Raw genomic sequence first — 13,986 nt, 5'->3', positions numbered from 1 at the left:
TTAAAATATGAGTCAGAATCAAGCCGAGGTTAAGAGCTAGCTTGGCTCCTTATGAGTGTTAAGGCTTTAAGTATAAAGGTGAAACCGTATATGAAGTCCATTTTATGTAAAGAAACTTATTCTCTAAATCGAGTTCTTCCAATCAAATTGAATTAGAATCAATGCCTCTTTTTTGCATTCATGCATCTACATTACATTTTATTGCATGCATTAAGTTTCATAATTAATCAGAAATTGTCACAGTTACCCTGGAAACCAACAAAAATCCACCAACCAAATATCACTACAGTACTCGTCGCCAAACAAAAGCAATGGATCAGAGGTTAGAAAGATTGGAACAATTGCAAAAGGAGATGCAAGATCAGATGCAGGGGCGACTGGATAAAATCCAACAAGACATGGTAGAAGCCCAAAAAACTATGATGAACCAGTTGGCACAGTTATTGGATGAAGGAAATGATAAAGGAAAAAGTTCTACAGTTGATTCTAGGGTTGATCATGAGGACCCTGTTTATCCTCCAGGTTTCACACCGAGAATCACCTAGGCACAACCAGATATGTGCCCGCAAAGAAAACCTGTCAATATTAGACCTCAATATCAGGCTCGTGCCTCGGTACCAATGCATTTTCAAATGGGCTTGGTCTCTAATCTTGGGGACAACCCTACCAATCCTATGGTCCCAGATCTCGATGACATGGCATAAATAGAAAAAACAAGAATGGACCTGCCAAAACAACTTGAAGATCGATGTAGATGGCTAGAGGAAAAATTTAGAGCCATGGAGAACACCGACTACCATTGTGGAGTTGACGCCAAGGATCTGAGTTTGGTCCCTGATTTAGTGCTCCTACCTAAGTTCAAGATGCCGGAGTTTGAAAAGTACAACGGGACTAGTTGTCCTGAAGCTCATATCACTATGTTCTGTTGAAGGATGACAGGATACGTCAATAATGATCAACTGTTAATCCACTGCTTCCAGGACAGTTTAATCGGGTCTGCAGCCAAGTGGTACAACCAGCTGAGTCGTGATAAAGTTAGTTTATGGAGAGACTTGGCGTAAGCTTTTATGAAGCAATACAGTCATGTGACAGATATGACACCCGATAGAATCACGTTACAGAATATGGAGAATAAATAAAACGAGAGTTTCAGGCAGTACGCCCAACGATGGAGGGAGGTGGCAACACAAGTCTAGCCACCCCTTTTGGAAAAAGAGGTCACCATGCTTTTTATCAATACTTTGAAAGCCCCATTCATCAACTACATGTTGGGGAGTGCCACCAAGAGCTTCTCAGATATGGTAATGTCCGGTGAAATGATTGAAAATGCAATAAAAAGTGGTAAAATAGACGCGGGGGAAAGCTCCAAAAGACCAGCCCCAGGGAAAAAGGAAAGCGAGATGAACAACATAATTGCATATAGCAAGAGTTATTCGAAACCAATCACTGTTGGCCCTCCAAGAACAGTAGCCACTAGTCACTAGGGCCCCTCAAGGCAAGAGCCAAACACAAGGCCTAACATAGAAAGACGTTAATTCACGCCCATTCCAATAACATATAGGGAACTGTATCAGAACCTATTCGATGCACACGTGGTGTCTCCATTTTATCTGAAACCTATGCAACCTCCGTACCCCAAATGGTACGACGTGAATGCCCAATGTGAATACCATGCAGGGATAATAGGGCACTCGATTGAGAACTGTACTGCGTTTAATAAGGTGGTTGAAAGACTCATTAAGATAGGGATTGTAAAATTGGACAACCCATCAGGACCAAACGTAGCAGGAAATCCGTTACCTAATCACTCTGATAAAGGGGTAAACGCGATAATTGAGAGTGGGAGAAGGAGAACCAATGCTGACATAGTGAAGGTAAAGACCCCACTGAGTTGGGTTTAGAAACGAATGATAAATGAACGTTTAATAAAGCAAGAATCAAATAAAAGTCCTGAAGAAGTAGGGAGATATTGTGAGTTCCATGCCAAGGAGGGTCATGACATTCAAAATTGCACTGAGTTCAGGGCAATGGTACAAAATTTGATGAATAACAAAGAGTTGGAGTTTTATGAAGATATCAAAGGATTGGAGGAGGGAGAAGTTTACGCCTCGGAGGAAGGATCTAAGGGAAAAGCCCAAAAGGTTAATCACCGGTGGTGATTATCTCATGGCCAATGAGCACAGAAGCTGGAATACAAATCGCACCGAGATTCATAATCCAAAAACATGTATCCTTTCCATACAATGATAGCAGAAGGGTCCCTTGGAATTATGACTGCAACGTGACGATCCCGGGAGAGGAGAACCCGATAAACGTTTCAGAAGAAGGAAATGATGTAGGCTTCTATACACGTAGTGGAAGACGCTACGATCCAGCAAATGCAGGAGTGGAGCCCATAAAAGGAAAAGCCTTGGCGGTTGAGGAAGAAGAAATAAAGACGACCAGAACTGAATCGCGTGTGAACAAACCAGTGACTGAAAGCAAGGCTAGAGAATTCTTAAAATTCTTAAAGCATAGTGAGTATAGCGTGTTGGAACAACTACATAAGCAACTGGCTCGCATCTCAGTGCTCGAGTTACTTCTAAGTTTAGGGACACATCGTAATGCATTGACAAAAGTGCTAACTGAGACTTATGTTGCTAACGATAACTCAGTAAACAAGTTGGATCGCCTGGTTAACAATATAAGTGCCGACAAATTCATCTTCTTTAATGATGATGAAATATAGCCGAGAGGAAGAGGAGCCACTAAAGCCCTACATATCACCACTCGCTACAAGGGATACACGTTGCCAGGGGTATTAATTGATAATAGATCTGCCTTGAATGTCTCAACCTTATCCACCTTAAACAGGTAGCCGGTAGATAACTCTCACTTGAAATCATGCCAGAATATAGTGAGAGCGTTTGATGGGTAATGGGAAGAATAGAAATTCCCCTCTTGATTGGCCCAAATACATACGAGGTAGATTTCCTAGTGATGGATTTCAAGCCTTCGTATAATTGCCTGTTGGGAAGACCTTGGATTCATCATTGCATCTGAAGTTGAAATTGGTAACAGAAGGCCGATTAGTTACGATAAGCACTGAGGAAGACATCATTGCATCGGTAACCAGAGACGCAACATATTTAGGAACAGATGACGAGGAAATCGAATGTTCCTTTCAGTCCTTAGAATTCGTGAACTCAACCTTTGTGGTCGAGGGGAATAAGATCCTGATGCCCAACATATCGAAAACTATGAGGATGGGACTACAAATGACAGTTGGGAAAGGTGCCGTGCCCGGGAGAGGACTAGGAAGATGACTTCAAGGGAGCATAGAGGCACCAATGATGAAGGATAAATGAGACCGCTTTGGTTTAGGATTTAAGCCAAATGCGAAGTAAAGAAAGAAAGAGTTGGAAAAGAGGCAAGAGAGGTGGAATACGCGTTTGAGTGGAGAAGAAGTCGATTGGGAACCTACGACCTTCCCCCACATATCCAGGACCTTCGTATCAGGAGGAACCATTTATCCTGAACGAAAGACACCAAGAAGGGATATTACGGAGGAGAAAGTATGTCAGGCATCAATGCCATTTTTAAAGAAGAACTCGAAGGAGAAAGTATGTCAGGCATCCGCCCTTACGAGCCTGGAAGTGTTCTAGGCAACTGTACTGTAGAAGAGATCCCTGTAACATTTAGAACTAATTCAGAGTAATATTCAGAATTCACTTGTTGCCCTAAGCTTGAGGGCAATAAGAATATTTTGTAAAAGGCACATGCCCAAAATTTTATTTTAATGAAATGCATCGTTCAGTCTCATTTTGAACAAATATTCTTTCATTCTTTCTATTCCATTTATAATCATACTGTGCATACAATTATTCTTAGATTTTTTTTCTTTGGACCTTCCTGCATCCCGATCACAAGACTTCAGATATCAATGATGTGAGCGACACTGCTACTAACTCAGAGTCCCTTTTTGAACAAGACATGAGTATGAATGATTCTTAGGATTTTGAAGATGACCAAAACAGTGACCTATCTCCTGAGTTGTTAAGGATGGTGGAGTAAGAAAGGAAACAAATCCTACCCTATAAGGAATCAGTAGAAGTCGTGAGCTTAGGAAAAGGAAAAGAGGTGAAAATTGGAGCTTGCATTAACAAAGAGACGAAACGAGATCTCATTGAGTTGCTACATGAGTACAGGGATGTCTTCGAATGGTCCTATCAAGATATGCCCGGGTTAAGTACTGATATCATGGTACACCGACTGCTTATAAAGGAAGAATGCAAACCAGCCCAACAAAAGCTCCGAAGGATGATGCCTGATGTCCTGCTGAAAATAAAAGAAGAAGTTAATAAGCAGTTTGATGCTGGGTTCTTACAGGTGGTCAAGTATTCAAAATGGGTGGCCAACATAGTCCCTGTTCCTAAGAAATATGGGAAAGTGCGAATGTGTGTAGACTATAGAGACTTGAACAAAGCCAGTCCCAAGGACAATTTCTCATTGCCCTATATCGATACTTTAGTGGACAACACGGTCGGATACTCACTATTCTCCTTCATGGATGGTTTTTCCGGGTACAACCAAATTAGGATGCATCCTGCAGACATGGAGAAGACTACCTTCGTAACGATGTGGGGGACATTTTGCTACAAAGTGATGCCATTTGGACTAAAAAATGCGGGAGCGACATATTAGAGAGTCATGGTAACCTTGTTCCATGACATGATGCATAAAGAGATAGAAGTCTATGTCGACGACATGATCGCAAAGTCTAGAACAGAGGGGGAACATGTGCGAGTCCTGAGAAAACTATTCCTAAGGTTAAGGAAATTTCAGCTAAAACTTAACCCAGCCAAATGCACTTTCAGGGCTAGATCGGGAAAGTTTCTAGGATTCTTAGTCAGCGAAAAGGGAATTGAGATTGATCTAGACAAAGTCAAAGCCATACAAGAATTGCCTCCGCCAAGTACTCAGAAAGAAGTTCGAGGTTTTCTAGGGAGACTAAATTACATCGCTCCGTTTATTTCACAGTTAACTGAGAAATGTGACCCCATGTTCCGTCTTCTTAAGAAACACAATCAAGGTGTATGGATGAGGAGTGCCAAAAGACTTTTGAAAAAGTCAAACATTACCTGTCTAACGCCCCAGTGTTGATGCCACCTTGCCCTAACAAGCCACTGATATTATACTTGGCCGTATTCGAGAGTTCCTTGGGGTGTGTACTCAGCCAACATGATGAGTCAGGACGAAAAGAAAGAGCAATCTACTATCTCAGCAAGAAGTTCACTGAATGCGAAATGAGATACTCGCCAATTGAAAAATTATGCTGCGTCTTTGTCTGGACTACTCGGAGATTGAGGCAATACATGTTATACCATACAACTTGGTTAATCTCAAAGTTGGACCCTCTGAAATACATGATGTAGTCAACTGCTCTAAACGAAGGATGGCCCGATGGCAAATTCTACTATCTGAATTCGACATAGCCTATGTGAATCAAAAGGCTGTAAAATGAGGGCGATAGCAGATTTTCTAGCTAGTAGAGCCCTGGAAGATTATGAGTCTTTGAACTTTGATTTCCCAAATAAGGATCTGATGTATGTGGCAACCGCTGAAACAAACACACAAGAAGGCAGTGCTTGGAAATTAAACTTTGATGGAGCCTCAAACGCTATGGGCAACGGGATTGGGGCAGTCTTGGTATCTCCAGACGGTGATCATTATCCGTTAACTAGTAAACTAGATTTTGATTACACAAATAACATGGCGGAGTACGAAGCATGCATCGTGGGAATTCGTGCGGCTATCAAACGTAAAATCAAGGTGCTAGAGGTATATGAAGATTCTGCATTAGTAATTTATCAGCTCAAAGGCGAATGGGAGACAAGAGACCCCAAGTTGATTAGTTATTAAAAGCTAGCCCTAGAATTAATTGAGGAGTTTGACGACATCACTTTCTGTTATCTCCCGCGAGATGAGAATCAGATGGCCGACGCTTTGGCTACATTGGCTTCCATGATCTAAGTAAATAAACAAAAGGATGTGAAGCCTATCCAAATGAGCATTTATGAGGCTCCAGCCCACAGTTGTAACACTGAAGAAGAAGAAGAAAAAGACAACCACCCTTGGTATCAAGACATATTACGATACGTGAAAAATCATGAATACCCAGACCAAGCAACTGAAAATGACAAGAGAACGTTGAGGAGGCTGGCTAGTGACTACGTCTTAGATAGAGAGATCATATACAAAAGAGGAAAGGATCAGGTGCTGCTAAGTTGCGTGGATGCTATTGAGGCTAAGCAAATCTTAGAAGAGATCCACGATGGTGTCTGTGGAACACACGCTAACGGTTTTACAATGTCCAGGCAAATCATAAGATTCGGATATTATTGGTCCACCATGGAAGGGGACTGCATTAAGTATGCCAAGAAAAACCATAAGTGTCAGATTTATGGGGACAAAATTCATATGCCTCCCTCACCTCTTCACGTAATGACTTCTCCATGGCCTTTTTCCATGTGGGGCATGGACGTCATTAGGCCGATATCACCAAAAGCTTCAAACGGACATCGTTTAATCTTTGTAGTGATTGACTAGTTTACTAAGTGGGTAGAAGCTACTTCTTACGCCAACGTTACGAAATCGGCAGTCAGTAAATTCCTAAAAAAAGAGATCATATGTCGGTACGAGATGCCCGAAAAGATTATATCTGACAATGCATTGAACTTGAATAATAGCACGATAGCGGAGGTTTGTAGTCAATTCAAGATCAAGCACCATAACTCATTGTCATATCGCCCGAAAATGAATGGCGCGGTGGAAGCAGCTAATAAGAACATCAAGAAGATTATAGGGAAAATGACAGAGACTTATAAAGATTGGCATGAGAAGTTACCATTTCCCCTTTATGCTTATCGAACGTATGTCAAAACCTCTACTGGGGCAACTCCTTTCTCATTGGTCTATGGAATGAAGGCAATTTTGCGCATCGAAGTTGAGATTCCTTCCCTCCGAGTTTTATTAGAATTGAAACTAGATGAATTAGAATGGATTCAATCCCGATATGATCAGCTAAACTTGATTGAAGAAAAGAGGTTAAGAGCTACCCGTCATGGTCAAATGTACCAGAAATGAATGATACAAGCTGAAAATAAGAAAGTTCATCTTAGGGAATTCCATGAAGGGGATTTGGTACTAAAGAAGATCCTTCCCATACAAAAAGACTTCAGAGGAAAATGGATGCCAAACTGGGAAGGACCTTATGTAGTAAAGAAGGCCTTTTCTGGACGAGCGTTAATTTTGACTGAGATGGATGGAAAATGTCTGCCTAATCCTGTGAATTCAGATTCAGTGAAGAAGTACTTCGCCTAAAAAAATGGGAGAGGCCAAGGCGAAAACCCGCAAAGGGCGCCTTTAGACCAAAGGGGTTTTGAATTGAAAACCCAAGAATGGGCAATTTAATTTTTTTTATCAAAGTTGGGGAATGTGGTAGTCTTGCCCTCTCCAAATCAACAAGAAGAAGGGATGCTACATCTCGGGGCATCAACAAAATCTTTTAGAACTTCTAGACACATATCAAGTTCAAAAAGGTCCTCAAGAAGTTTGGGCAGAGAAGCTCATGCTGCGATATCTGGGGCACCTATTTTATTCATTTTGTATTTTGGAAAAATACGCCATCTTGATTAGTTTATTCTCATTTTTGTATTCTAGCAAAATTTTCTATCTTGATTAATTCATTCATTTTGAGCTTTGCTCTTAACAAAACTTCTCTTGTCCACTTTGATAATCTTTTTCAAGCATTTTTCATTGAAGTAACGATTAATGGACTGACAATATTCAAGCAAAAGAAGTTTTGCATATTACTTTGAAAGTTTCTAAATCGTATAAGGACCTGAAACAGGGTTATTGTTTAGAACTAACCAACTTAAGGGTTAGAGGCATTGGAGAAAGAATAGTCTAAATTACGACTATTTCTTTGGTTTTTTTATCAAAAATACCAGTTGAACAAGAAGGCATCAGTGATAGAACCTTGATGAACAACGAGGAATGACAACCCAAACATTAAAAAGGGATCATCCTCATGACATTCTGCATTCATGCAAATATCATTCATACACATCTGGTTATGAAATTTTAATTCATTTCGATCATAATATTCTAATCACTAGGCATAAATAGGCCCATGAAATGGATTCTACAGGTTATGTTCCCCAGAACAGATCTGTGAAACCACGAACCCTATACCACTGAAGTTGTAGTAGAATGGATTGAAGAAGATAGCAGATCTTGTCTTTCTATATTAGCAGCGAAGCAGATCGAACACACAGCCTTGCCTCCCTGAGTTTGCAGCGGAGCAGACTGAAGATAGCAGATCTTGTCTTCCTGTATTAGCAGCGAAGCAGATCGAAGACACCAGCCTCACCTCCCTGAGTTTGCAGCGGAGCAGACTGAAGATAGTAGATCTTGTCTTCCTGTATTAGCAGCGAAGCAGATCGAAGACACCAGCCTCGCCTCTTTAGTTTACAGCGGAGCAAACTGAAGATAGTAGGTCTTATCTTCTTGTATTAGCAGTGAAACAGATCGAAGACACCAGCCTCGCCTCCTTAAGTTTGCAGTGGAGCAGACTGAAGATAGCAGATCTTGTCTTCATATATTGGCAGCGAAGCAGATCAAAGACACCAGCCTCGTCTCCTTGAGTTTGCAGTGGAGCAGACTGTAGATAGCGGATCTCATCATGTCAAACCTTATTTCCCTAAAGTTGTAGTGGAGCAGGTTGAAGATACAAGTCTTATCTCTCTGACGTTGCAGTGGAGCAGACTAAAACCACGAATTTCGTCCCCCTAAAGTTGTAATAGAGTGGATTGAAGCTACAAGTCATATCTTTCTGAAGTGAAGTGGAGTGGATCGAAGCAACAAGACACAGTGGATCGAAAGAAGGCTACCTGAGGAAGAGAAGCACCAGAATAAGTTAAGACTCAACGAGACCGGGCAAAATTGGTCTTTCTTAGTCTTTGCTCTGTTCTCGTTACACGACAACCAGCAAAGAGGGGTAGTTGTAATAGCCCATTTTTACCCGGGCCCAACGAAATAAACCAAAAATAAATAAAAGACCACAGTCCATTACAGCCCAAATTTCCTATGGCCCAATAACAGAAACCATAGCCCAAATGGAAAACAAACTTTCAGCAAAAAAAACCTTAGCTGTTGCTGGTCGCTGCTCCTGCCTCTGCCTAGCCCCAACACCGCATGCCTCCTGTGCACGCCACCACCGCTGCTCGCCTATCTTCGGCCCTCCACGCGCGTCAGATCACCTGTAAGAGAGAGCCACATGCAACAGCAGAAATAAAAAAACAACAAACAAATAGCAAAACGACAAAAAATAATGATTAGAGAGTTTGTAATCAGGCTATAAAAGCCCTAATCTGTGACTTATGTGTTTTTTTTACGCACATTAGTGAATCAAAAGCAGAAATCGAAATTCAAAAGGTTGTTTTTAATTGTTTCCCTTAGTTTTTTATTTCATATTTATTTATTTCTTAACCCATTTTAAGGTAATTGGCAAAGAAAATAAAAGAAAGAAAACTTACCTGAATCAGACTCGCAGCCCCGCCGTCGGTGGTCCTTCACCGTCTTCAGATTCGGGTTCAAGGGAGGGAGACTGGGCCATTTTATTTTGGACCCTCGGGTCAAGAAAGCCCAACCCTTGAATACGCCACGAAGCGGGGGCTGAAAAGGCCATCTTTTCATCACTGGCCTTTGGCCACAGCGGCGACATAGCCATTCGTCGGTGGTGACTATGGCCGGATATGGGTGGGGGCATTTGAGAGGGTTCTCTCTATTTTTTTAAGAAAGGGGTTTGAAAATGAAGATTTTCTTAAAAAAATTAGCTTTTATAACATTGGAAAACGGCGTCGTTTTGCAACTGAAGGTCAAGTGCCAAAAAGACGTCGTTTTGGCCCTGACCCGCAACCCGATCCGGTAGCCCATAGGATCCGCGTGTTTTCGCGGTGATTGGGTTATTTGCGCTCAGGGTCCTTCCCTTTTTGCGCTGAGATGTAATCAGCCCTTTGGTTTCTTTCATTTTGGCCCGATGATTTAGTTCGGATTTCATTTTAATCCGTGTTGAACGTTGCGTTTTGGGGTTGGAAAATATTGCGCGATCGGCCCTTCTTTCCTGGTGCACGTCTAATTTCAGCCCTGAGCCGCCTTTTTATTTTATTTGCAATTTTGAACCCCCGAATTTTAGCCTGATTTGAAACTCGTCCTTAACCTGCTTAATTTATTTATTTCCTTTTTTAAGGGGAGACCTCTTTTATTATTCTTTATTTTAAGCTTTATATATATTAGTTATTATAAACTGTTTTATTACATTTTCTTCTATTTATTTCTTTTTCACCTAATGTTTATTTTTGTTATACTATTTATTTTAAATTATTATATTATTTTTTTTAAAAATTCTCATATACTAATTTTGTTTTTTTTTTCAAATAAAAATGGGGGTTTTATATGCTATATATTATGTCTTATTATTGTTCATTTTAGTTTTTTTGTATATTGTTTATTTGAGGTCTTTTACTATTTATTTTGAATTGTTATTATAATATATTCATTTTAGGCTATTATTGACGTGAAATCATTTTCTATGCTACTTCGTTTAGTCTTCTTCGGTTGTTGACCTTGGTACTTTGAAGTGATACGCGACGTGTATTTATGATCATTACGTGTACTAATTTGTTTATTTGTTTCCGTATTTTTGTCATTTATTAACAAGATATTCTATCCGTAAATTGTCATTCCATGTTTTATATTATCGTTTCATTTCATTTCATCATTTCTATTTATCGCAAACAAAACAAGTGCACCTCGTACAAGTGTTGTACTCGCCGTTATTCAAAAAAAGAAAAATTTTAAAAATAAGGTAATATTTCGTGTTTCGGTGATTCGAGATATCGTACCCTAACTTACAGGGTTTTGATTTTCTCGTTAAAACCGAATAGCAAAATATCCTTTTAAAATTTCAAAAGATAAATGAAGTCCCGATAAGGCAATATTTATGCGCTTTGGTGATTCGAGGAATTGTACCCTAACTTACGGGGTTTCGATCTCTTCGTTAAACCTAAATAGCAAAATATCCTTTTAAATTATGACTTTTGAATAAGCAAAATTTCGTGTTAGATTCGAGAAAGTCGTACCCTAACTTACGGGGTTTCGATTTTCGCAATAAATCTAAATACATGAATCTTTTCAAATTTTTTCTTTTTTTTTTAAAAAAAATAATCTCGAGAATTAATAAAAGATTGTATTGTAACTTACGGAATATGATATTTTCTAAATCCGAGATAGCTAAATATCTTTTGAATAAGTAAACTTTTGGCATCCATTCGTGCATCGGGATTTTAAGACATTGTGTCCTAACTTACTAGATATAATTCTCTTTCTCGATTAATGTGAAGTATGCCCTTTTCCCGAAAATTTTCAACATTTCAATAAAGGATCGTATTTTTACTTCTCCTTAAAGTTTTCAATCTTCGACACTAAGACATTAACTAATCAACTAGGTACCAATTTTGGGCGTTACGAGGGTGCTAATCCTTCCTCGTACGTAATTGACTCCCGAACCCGTCTTTCTGAATTTCGTAGACCAAAATAGTTGTTTTAATAAAATTAAATTGTTTATTAAAAACAATCATTTTTCAAGGTGGCTAGATCACACCTTATCAAAAAGGATTGGTGGCGACTCCCATTTTCGTTTTCATTTTCAAAATCCAAGTCGACCCCGTTTTATCAAAAAAATAGTGTCAACAAGTGTGTTACCTTCATAGGATACCCGTCTCTTTGGGATAAATCCACTTTCTCAATATAATCCTATTTTATCTCATGGTAACCATTACATCTTTCTTAATGAAAAGTCAATTACTATCAAATAGTAATGAAGTCATTCATCACAAAGATAAACTATTCATGACCATGTTTACTTTTCATCTATCATGTAATGTCAATGAGAGGATATATTTACTCGTGTCTTAGGCTATGAATTCCATTATTGTGAATAACTCTACATACTATAGAAGTTATATACCCAACACACCAACTTTTCGTTCCTTATCTATATGAACTCAGGCTTTTACTTACATCAAAGTATACGAATCACACATACATATTCCTTCATCCACTTAGGATTAATATATGACACACTATGAACGTAACAAGTGAATAAATCCAAAAATAGATTCAGGATCTATTCTCCTTAGGTCTAGTCTGATGACCTGCCAGTCCAGTCAGTTACATCTATGTCTCTATCTTTTGAGAGTCATCCGCTTCGATGCCCAAGACAAAACATCTCCCCAATTGAACTTGATAGATGACATATCAATTTTTCAATCGATTTGCTCATTTTTTATTAGACTAATGACATGTTTAGGTTTGTCTACTAATATAAGTTGTCTTTCTATATTACAATCAATGAGCCAATATTTGCTTGTATTTCGCTTTGCATGCAAAAACCACATGAGGACATTATACAAAGTATATTAATGTAATCCATTAATTATTTTATTAACCAACTTGTTCCAAAAAAATTATAAGTTTACAAATGAATATACTACACTTAGGACACCAGACCTAACACTAGAGAAAGGAAAAATCTATTTAGTTTTGATGTACTTCTGTCTCAAAACAAATGCCACTTGTCTCGAGACCTAGGAACAATTTTCTCGAGAGTATATAGATACATCTTCGGACCTCAAGCTCTTGAATGCAAAAATTAAGTGAATTTTTTTATGGTCTTAAGTTATGTTCTTTCTGTCTCAAGACAGGTTTCGAGACTCAATGACCAAATGGTCAAAATTCTGCATTTTTAAGTATTCAAAGCCTTAACCGAATGAACCTAAACATACCTAAAACTTACCACAAAACATATTCTTCGAATTAATATATCTAAATATGTTCAAACATTACCAAATCATAACCTTCAATACATCATTACTAAACCAACTAATTTGCACATTCAAATTCACATAACCAATCATAATTAACATGGATTCAAGAAATAAAATTCATCCAATATAACAATATAAGTCACTCACCAAAAGTGCCAGAACTAACTTAGGCAACAAGCCTACCAACCTAAGTACATGCCATATGACTTCAAAACATATGTATATATTGTAACAGCCCGATTTTGGGCCTAGTCGGAATAGTGGTTTCGGGACCACAAATCCGACGAGGGAAAATATGGTTATTATTATATTTTTATGGTCTACAATTTCACGGAAAATTTTCGTAAAAATTTCGTTCGAAAATTTCGACGTTTGGGCACTCAATTTAGTCAAAAGGACTAAATTGTAAATAGTGCAAAAGTTGAGTTCTATATGTAGAAGTATCTAATTGATATGAAATTTTAAATTGGAGGTCTTTATGTGGTAATTAGACCATTAGTTAGTTGATGGACAAAAATAGACATAAGAAATGAGAGAAATAGATTTTTTTAAGTGGGGGCATATTAGTCATTTGGTAATAAAAAAAAAATAAAATGGGAAAAAGATGACAAAAATCATCATCTTCCTCATTAGTTGCTGCCGAAATTTGAAGGAAGCCATAGCTAAGGTTTCTTTGCTTTCTCAAGCTCATAGTAAGTGCATCCTAGCCCGTTTTTAATGTTCTTCGCATTTTTGGAATCCTCGTAACTCGGTTTAGCTTATTCTAGCAATAATTCGTGTTAGGGCTCATATTTGGAAAAATACCCATAGGTGAAATGTGTTTATTTTGCTGTTTTATGGTGGAATATGAAGCTATAAATTATGTTAAACAACTTTTGCTAAGCGATTTTAAGCGAAAACGGGTAAATAGGCATAATCGGTAAAAATAATTATTGTTCATAAGTGTATGTTAGAGTGAGAATTTGATGTTGCCATAGAAGGGAAAAATGTTCAGCATGTCATAAAACCTAAGAATAAGTGATGAAGTTTAATTTCCGAGCTTGGGGACAAAAGTGTA

The sequence above is a fragment of the Gossypium hirsutum genome, chromosome D02 (assembly GCF_007990345.1).
Source record: "Gossypium hirsutum isolate 1008001.06 chromosome D02, Gossypium_hirsutum_v2.1, whole genome shotgun sequence".
NCBI lineage: Eukaryota > Viridiplantae > Streptophyta > Magnoliopsida > Malvales > Malvaceae > Gossypium > Gossypium hirsutum.
Note: the sequence above shows the minus strand (reverse complement) of the source record.